The following is a 9832-nucleotide window of genomic DNA, read 5'->3' as shown; positions in this document are numbered from 1 at the left end:
AGTGGAAAATAAAGCCCAATATGGTCCAAAACAGTAGATAATATAGCATGGATCAATCAAAAATTATAGATACGTTGGAGACGTATCAGTTCTCATATCTAAGGAGCGAAAGACATCTCTATATGAGGGGTGTGCGAGTGGCACACATGGGAATAGTAGAGAGAAATGAGACCCCGGGAGACAAAGTTTTGTGTTTGTGTGAGAGAAAGAGATTCCACATGGAGAATCATAGTTAGAGACACATAGAAGGGAGCGAGATATACTTAGAGAGAGATAGAGTGATGAAGGTTGAGGGAGAGAGTACCCTCAGTGTGTTACGAAGATAAAAGATCATTGTCGACATACAAGTAGCACGAGAGATACCTGACAGACGATGAACGCGTATAGGTCCAGAGAGATAGTCCTATATAAGCATGAGTGATAGCTATATGAGACGAATATCTGTATTAAAGGGGATTCAAATATTTAAACTGGAGATCACGACATCGATAATATCATAACGCAAATTGGTGTATCAAACATGCATATTCATTTGAATTTGGGCACACGTGTAATGTTATATAGTTTATCAATATTGGTGATCCATAGATTCTTCAATTACAAACAATGCATGGTTTATATGCAATTAATGTCTAAACGGGATTACACTATGTGTTGCGTGTGTGAAACACATTATACATGTTTGATAAGTAAAAAAACCCGCATGAAACACACATTAATTGGAGACAATTAGCGAGGAATGCATACATTGGATTTCAACATAAAGTGGTTTCAAATATTTGAAAATCCAAATTGATGGATACAACCTTATGAATCTGAGATCATGCCATTTGTAAACCATATTTATGTATAAATGGTGTTGTGATTTTGAAAGTATATATAAAAAATGATGTATATAGAATGTAATTCCAATTGAAAATGGATCCCGCCCGAAAGAAAAATAGAATACAAACGGGATTCGAATTGAGCTGGCACGGTAAACGTGCACTCTGCAAAATTTGAACGAAGCGGGGAAAGTCGCAGTAACTGCCCGAAACCAAAATCTGCGAGATGGAAATCACTACTGCCTATCCCTGCCACGCAAAGCCTATCTGCTGGATTTCTATAGGTTTCGATAGGGGTAGGTTTGTAATTTCACCCAAACGTGACGTAACCACCTCTCACCCGGATTCATACACGGTGGGCGCCAAAACACAGTGTGTCCTCGGCCGAAATCGACTCCCTCCCCGATTCATATTCATACACGGTGGGCGCCAAAAACAAACTCTCATCGACAAATATTCGGTGTATGCGAGATTACCGTCCTATCCCCAGCCGACTAATGTTGCTGTGATGTAGTAGAGATTTGAAACGGGGGCTATGTTTGTAAATTTCCTCGCATTTGAGACAAGCGCGCCCTTAATACATTGTTCCCCCCTTCCTCTCTACCTCCTTTTCCCCATTCGTACTCCGTAGGCGCCAAAACACCCTCTCCACCCCACCCTCCTCCGTCCGCCGCCATCCGCCACCCCATCCACCGACGTCCTCCTCCACCGTGCTGGAGCTGATACCCCGACGCCGCCATCCACTACAAGAGATCGACCTCTCTCATCCATGGCTTCGGACCGGGATCCTTGCATCTCGTCCTCTCGCTTCATCCCCGCCGTCGTCCACCTTGTCGGCGCCGCTCCTACGACCGTCTTGTCCACCGCGCCCTGCCGCCACCGTCTACCCTCCTAGATCTGCTTCCATGCCACCGACAGCCATCGCTATCGCAGCACCGTCAAATTCTCAGCAGATGCGTACACGGCGCCGCACCAGAGGCGGTACTCTTTCGTATTTGCTCAACTTATTTATCGCAGCAAGAAAATAGATCGCCACTGCTTTACTTTGATTTCTTGTCTTGGTTGCGAAGTTGCCTTTGTCCGGTTTACACCTTCAGATCCGCCATGGCACGCTCAACACTATACTCGCAATGCTTATGGTTTTCCCCTTTTATATTCCACACTAGTTAAATCACAGTAGACTAAATTTCAAAATTGGGTCAGTCGATTTTTGAGAGCTCGCCGGAGTTCGCCGGTGCGAAGGAAGGGGCTCGGGTGGGGATGGTGGTTGTGGGGGGCGGTGGTGGGGCCTCGTCGAACGAAGAAAACTCAACGCGGGTGGAGGCGGAGGTGGGGGTGGCGGAGGAACACAGGCGGTGGGGCCGGTGGTTCGGCCGGCGGCCCGTGCGGTGTTCTGTATGGGAAGCACAGTATGTTCCTTGTGAGGAAGGGGAGCAGGGACATCTGCAGTCAACAGCTGATAGAGTTGGCCTGTACGTGATCGATAAGCTTTCAATTAGTAGCGGCAATACAACACCGTAATTGCCAGCCAGTTCCACTTTCCCGATTTATATATCCTGGTTATGCTGTACCCCTTTTATGTACACTACGATCTGCCTAGTTGTTGTGTGCTCTTGTTATCATGGTTTGGCAATAAACTCTTTATACAGTATATTATGAACCTATCATCTGCCAACTATCCTTACTTGTGGAGCCTATTTTTTTGTACTTGTGCCAGATTATATTAATGCACACACCATATTACACCACACATGGGCTCTCTCTTTAGAATCCGGTGATAGCACACAAGGGTTTACAGGGGCGCCCCTATATTAGAATATCCTCTGCATTACAAAGATAATCTCACTACTATTTATGTTTTCATGCTTCTCAGATATTATACGTAATCATAGTGAATATCAGAATCCGCGCATCAGAAGAATATTGTGGAACACTGCACCGACTTACAAAATTGGCACCAAGGCATTGAGTGCCATTCTGGATGCAATGAAACTCATACGCTCCCCACCTGTAGATTCTTGTTCAGAATATGATCCTAATGATTATTCTAAGCTCGAGGAGTCAAAGGCAGATGGCCTGTCATGTTCACCCATCAAGGTGCCTGTTCTAATTTGGCAAGGTTTTATTGATTGCGCATATCTTGCATAAGTTGTCTTGCATTTCCTCTACTTTGTAGCACCGCCATTTGCTTAGTTTACTCATCATATATGTCAAGATACCGTGCCCATCCATTATCAATACATATTCCATCTGTCATCATACCATGTTTTGTCACTCAAATGATGTTCTTGTGCATCAGACATCAGAAAGGAAGAGGGTGATTGCCGAACCTGAAGGAGCACCAGCAAAGTCCTTGAAAAACGTGGTGGTGCCGGAGAAATCAGATGGCACCCCACTTATATTGGCTCTACAACCAGTGACACAAAACGTAGGACCGACTCCAGCAGACTGTACCCATACTTCACTAGCTACACCACTAGCCCCACCACATAGGACCTGCACTCTAGCAAAAGGTATGCCGATTTCAGTTGCCATAGCACCAGCAGTACCACAGAAAAATCCCACTCCAGCAAAAAGTATAGCAATCCACCGGCCGAAGACCTATCCCAACTGCAGAGACAACCAATTCCTGCAGATTGGAACCCCATTCCAGTTATTCCTAGTTTAAAATACAATGCTTTCAATGTTGTTAGGGACTACATGCATATATTCCCATCATGGGAAGATTATAGTGAAGACAAACACCATTTTCACATCTTCCTGTCCCACTTACGTGTAAGTGCTATAATTCATGGTGATCATTTTCCTATTTTCTGCTGATTGAACACATCAGTGATTTACATTACATTGTTGTAAGTAGGTGAGGGTCAATCTAGATAGTCATGACGAGCAAAGCTTTCTTGCGCTTTTCAAGGAAGCATTGCAGCAGTATCGATGTTACCTGAGGAAATCACACTTTGATGGCAAGTCTATAAACGAATTTCTGGTGAAGTCTCCTATGCTAAATTCAGAAGACATTGAATGGAAAAACCTTGTTATGCACTGTTCTCATTCCCAGGATGAGGTACTGTCTATGATATCACATGACAATTTGAACTTCTACTTTTCCGCATGTGCCTTACGGATCTTTTTTGCAGGAAATCTGCTTGAAGAAGAATTCCGGTTTGACAAGAACGACAGGATATCGCAAATATGCTGCCCGCTGCTTTACTCTTGTTAGTACCTGTTGTCCTGTATCACTGTACTTGCATACATACCTGGTTCGTTATGGGACAGCAGTGTGCATGATAGCTTGCTTATCAATTGTTCGCTCCAAATTATCTGATCTGTATGAATGGTTACATTAGTGTAGAATATATCCAATGCCAATGTTTTTTTAGCTCTGCATTGTTCTTGCAAGTACATGCTGTCCTTTATCAGTGTACTTATAATGATAGGTAGTTGTTCATGTACTATCACTCTGCAGCTTATTTTCCTTTGCCCTCCATTTTCTACGCATCAGATCTATATTTACTCTTACCATAAGGTTGGTACTGAAGAAGTTTAGCTGTGCATTGCTCTTGGCTGTACCTTTTGCCTGTATCGCTGCACTTACATTTATAGCTACTTGGTTATGTAGCATCACTCTTCATCTTATCTTAAATATTCTCCATTTTTTCGTATATTATCACATCTATATTTACTCTTAACAAAATGTAGAATAAAGGCAATGCTTTTGAAGAAGATTCTGTGGTAAACTTCTTGAATTACCCCCCATCAGCATGGACAAGGCCTTTATAGAGCCTGTCTTCACCAATAATGTAAGTTTGTCCATCTCAAGCCTTCAAACTTTGTTGTATATATTTGGTTAGGCATGACTGCAACAGCTGTTTATTTTTGGTGTTTGCATCAAATTGCTTGTTTAAAGTTTATTATGTAGTTCATAAACAAAAGTTTGTCCTTTCTCAATTTAAGTTTTCAGTTGTACAACCAAGTTCCTTCTTCATACCATGTAAATTAAACTATACAGAGCAAGTGATCTTCTTTTGCACTGCATGTATGCTTCTGTTCTTCATCCGTAATCCAGTGGTGTGGTGAACCTACCCACTACAGCACATTGTCATATTCTGCAATGTCTTAACTATGAACAATGTCATATCATTCTACTATTATTTAAACCGTCTCTTTATTTGCCAATCTGAAATGGTATAAATTGACAGCACACTAACCATTGATACTTATGAGTTCTTGATCTGTAATCCAGTGGTGTCGTGAAGCTGTCAACTCCTTCACAATGTCATTTCCTGCCATGTCTTGACCTGAACAATACCATATTGTGTTAATGCAATTTTAAACCGTGTCACTTTATTCGTCAGTAAGAAATGTGATGAATTGTCAGCACTGATACTTTTATGTGCAAAACCTGTCATCTGTCTGCTTGTTTATCTTTCAGAGTGAGGAAGATATAAGTGTTGAACAAGCGCAGTCTCATCATCTTGCTCAGCTGCTTGCGCTGCAGCTCCCCAGCAGGGCTAACCTTTCTTGAACTCTATTGAAGTGCTGTCGGTTTTTTATATTATTTTGTCGGCGTGTTTATTTGCACTAGTGGCGATCTTTGATGCCCAGTGTATGTAATCTGCTGTCTGCTTGTGCTTTATTATCATAGTGGCGAACTTTGATGCCCAGTGGATGTAATATGCCGTAATTTCTTTATTGTATAGTCTAGGTTTTTCTTATTCACGATGCTGCAGTTATTTTATTGTATATATATCCTGTCTTCGCAGTAAACCGGCCAAACCATAAAATTACGGTACATAATCGGGCCGTCATGCAATCATGATGTAGGTTGGGCCTGAAACGTGCCGAACAGCTCACGGGCCGACAGCAGCCCGAAATGAACCCCGGCCATGATTGTGCGAATCAAATCACGGGCTTTTAACATGCCAAAATTGTCTCGGTCCTTGTTTGGCCCAATCAGATATCGGCTGCGAGCAGGCCGGATGCAAACCGGGCCGGATGCAAACCGGGCCGTAGTTAGGCCCAACTATATGACGGGCTTTTAACAGGCCGAAATTAATATAGGGCCGAATGTTAAACGGGCCCTTAACAGGCCAAAACTAATATCAGGCCGAATTACTAAGTGGGCCTTTAGCAAGTGGGCCCAAAAGCATAGCGTCCAGTTGACGGGCCGAATCTGATATGGGCCATAATTGAGCCCAAAGCCTCTTAAAGGGCTGGACCCGATCTGGGCCGTAATTTGGTCCAGAACGTGGTAGGCTTTTAACGGGCTGGATCTCATATGGGCCACTATTAGGCCCGGAGCGTGGCAGGCCATTAATGGACCGGATCAAATATGGGCCGGCATTTGGCACAAAACATGGCAGCCAGTTAATGGGCCGGCCTACTAGGGTCCTCAAAATCTTGTGGGCCTACAGCTGGGCCGGCCCATTAATGTCGGCGAAATCTCGTGGGCCTTTAGCTGGGCCGGCCCATTATGATCCGCAAGAATCTTGTGGGCCTTTACCTGGGCCGGCCCATTATGGCACACAAAAATCTTGTGGGCCTTTACCTGGGCTGGCCCATTATGGCCCGCAAAATCTTCTGGGCCTTTAGCTGGGCCAGCCCATTATGTTCCGCAAAATCTCGTGGGCCTTTAGCTGGGCCGACCCATTATGGTCCACAAAATCTTGTGGGCCTTCAGTTGGGCCGGCCCATTTAAACTTGATGGGCCGGTCCACGTGTTAACATATCATAGGCGCGTCTAGCCCATTGGATGAGTGACACCTGTGCCAACGCGGACCTGACACGTGTCTCCTCCAGCCAATGATGATTTTACACGTGGAAAATCCCCATTGGTCGGGGGTGTTAACGGGTTATCAGATCCAAAACCCGACCCGATAGCTTAACGGCGTTCCGTTATGGTGGATGCCACGTGTCGGTCACCCTTGATGAAAGCACTTCTGTGACGCGCGATTTATCGTCATGGAAGTGGACACTTCCGTGATGATAATTTTGGTAATGTCATGGAACACTTCTACGACAACACAGGTATGACTATCTTGATTCTGTCATAAATTTGTCATGGATGTACATGAATGACAAAAAACGTGACCTACTGTGACAAACACGTATCATCACGGAAGTGTATTTTTTTGTAGTGATATAGGAGGAAAGAGTACGTCGGTGGAGCAACAGGGGGCCCACGAGGGTGGAGGGCGCGCCCTGGGTGGGTGGGTGCGCACCCCTACCTCGTGGCCTCCTCCTTTCTTTCTTGACATAGGGTCCAAGTCTCCCGGATCATAATCTTCCTAAAAATCACGTTCCCAAAGGTTTCATTCCGTTTGGACTCCGTTTGATATTCCTTTTCTACGAAACTCTGAATAGGCACAAAACAGCAATTCTGGGCCGGGCCTCCGGTTAACAGGTTAGTCCCAAAAATAATATAAAAGTGGATAATAAAGCCCAATAATGTCCAAAACAGTAGATAATACAGCATGGAGCAATAAAAAATTATACATACGTTGGAGACGTATCAGGCATCCCCAAGCTTAATTACTGCTCGTCCTCGAGTAGGTAAATGATAAAAACATAATTTTTGATGCGGAGTGCTACTTGGCATAATTTTAATGTAATTCTTCTTAATTGTGGTATGAATATTCAGATCCGAAAGATTCAAGACAAAAGTTTAATATTGACATAAAAATAATAATACTTCAAGCATACTAACAAAGCAATCATGTCTTCTCAAAATAACATGTCTAAAGAAAGTTATCCCTACAAAATCATATAGTCTAGCTATGCTCTATCTTCACCACACAAAGTATTTAAATCATGCACAACCCCGATGACCAGCCAAGCATTTGTTTTATACTTTTGACATTCTCAAACTTTTTCAATCTTCACGCAATACATGAGCGTGAGCCATGGATATGGCACTATATGTGGAATAGAATGGTGGTTGTGGAGAAGACAAAAAGGGATAAGATAGTCTCACATCAATTAGGCGTATCATCGGGCTATGGAGATGCCCACCAATAGATATCAATGTGAGTGAGTAGGGATTGCCATGCAACGGATGTACTAGAGCTATAAGTATATGAAAGCTCAACAAAAGAAACTAAGTGGGTGTGCATCCAACTCTCTTGCTCATGAAGACCTAGGGCATTTTGAGGAAGCCCATCATTGGAATATACAAGCCAAGTTCTATAGTGAAAAATTCCCACTAGTATATGAAAGTGACAAAATGAGAGACTCTCTATCATGAAGATCATGGTGCTACTTTGAATCACAAGTGTGGTAAAAGGATAGTAACATTGTCCCTTCTCTCTTTTTCTCTCATTTTTTTTATTTTTAATTTTTTTATTTGGGCCTTTTCTCTTTTTATGGCCTCTTTTCTCTTTATTTATTTATTTTTCATCCGGAGTCTCATCCCGACTTGTGGGGGAATCATAGTCTCCATCATCCTTTTCCTCACTTGGGACAATGCTCTAAAAATGATGATCATCACACTTTTATTTTCTTACAACTCAACAATTACAACTCGATACTAGAACAAAATATGACTCTATATGAATGCCTCCAGCGGTGTACCGGGATATGCAATGAATCAAGAGTGATATGTATGCAATAATTATGAACGGTGGCTTTGCCACAAATACGATGTCAACTACATGATCATGCTAAGCAATATGACAATGATGGAGCGTGTCATAATGAACGAAACGGTGGAAAGTTGCATGGCAATATATCTCGGAATGGCTATGGAAATGCCATAATACGTAGGTATGGTGGCTATTTTGAGGAAGGTATAGGGTGGGTGTATGATACCATCGAAAAGTGCGCGGTATTAGAGAGGCTAGCAATGGTGGAAGGAGGAAAAGTGCGTATAATCCATGGACTCAACATTAGTCATGAAGAACTCATATACTTATTGCAAAAATCTACAAGTTATCAAAGAAAAGTATTACGTGCATGCTCCTAGGGGGATAGATTGGTAGGAAAAGACCATCGCTCGTCCCCGACCGCCACTCATAAGGAAGACAATCAATAAGTAAATCATGCTCCGACTTCATCACATAATGGTTCACCATACATGCATGCTACGGGAATCACAAACTTTAACACAAGTATTTCTCAAATTCACAACTACTCAACTAGCATGACTCTAATATCACCATCTTGATATCTCAAAACAATTATCAAGCATCAAACTTCTCTTAGTATTCAACACACTCAAAAGAAAGTTTTACAAATCTTGAATACCAAGCATATTAGGATTATTTAAGCAAATTACCATGCTATTTAAGACTCTCAAAATAATCTAAGTGAAGCAATGAGAGATCAATAGTTTCTATAAACTAAATTCACCACCGTGCTCTAAAAGATATAAGTGAAGCACTAGAGCAAAACTATATAGCTCAAAAGATATAACTGAAGCACATAGAGTATTCTAACAAATTCCAAATCATGTATGGCTCTCTCAAAAGGTGTGTACAGCAAGGATGATTGTGGTAAACTAAAAACAAAGACTCAAATCATACAATATTCTCCAAGCAAAAAAACGTATCATGTGGTGAATAAAAATATAGCTCCAAGTAAAGTTACCAATGGAAGTAGACGAAAGAGGGGATGCCTTCCGGGGCATCCCCAAGCTTTGGCTTTTTGGTGTCCTTAGATTATCTTGGGGGTGCCATGGGCATCCCCAAGCTTAGGCTCTTGCCACTCCTTGTTCCATAATCCATCAAAAGATTTCACCCAAAACTTGAAAACTTCACAACACAAAACTTAACAGAAATTTCGTGAGCTCCGTTAGTGAAAGAAAACAAAAGACCACTTCAAGGTACTGTAATGAACTCATTCCTTATTTATATTGGTGTTAAACCTACTGTATTCCAACTTCTCTATGGTTTATAAACTATTTTACTAGCCATAGATTCATCAAAATAAGCAAACAACACACGAAAAACAGAATCTGTCAAAAATAGAACAGTCTGTAGTAATCTGTAACTAAAGAAAACTTCTGGACTCCA

Source organism: Triticum urartu, chromosome 6A (genome assembly GCF_056163025.1).
Source record: "Triticum urartu cultivar PI428250 chromosome 6A, HENAU_Tu73, whole genome shotgun sequence".
Taxonomy (NCBI): domain Eukaryota; kingdom Viridiplantae; phylum Streptophyta; class Magnoliopsida; order Poales; family Poaceae; genus Triticum; species Triticum urartu.
Note: the sequence above shows the minus strand (reverse complement) of the source record.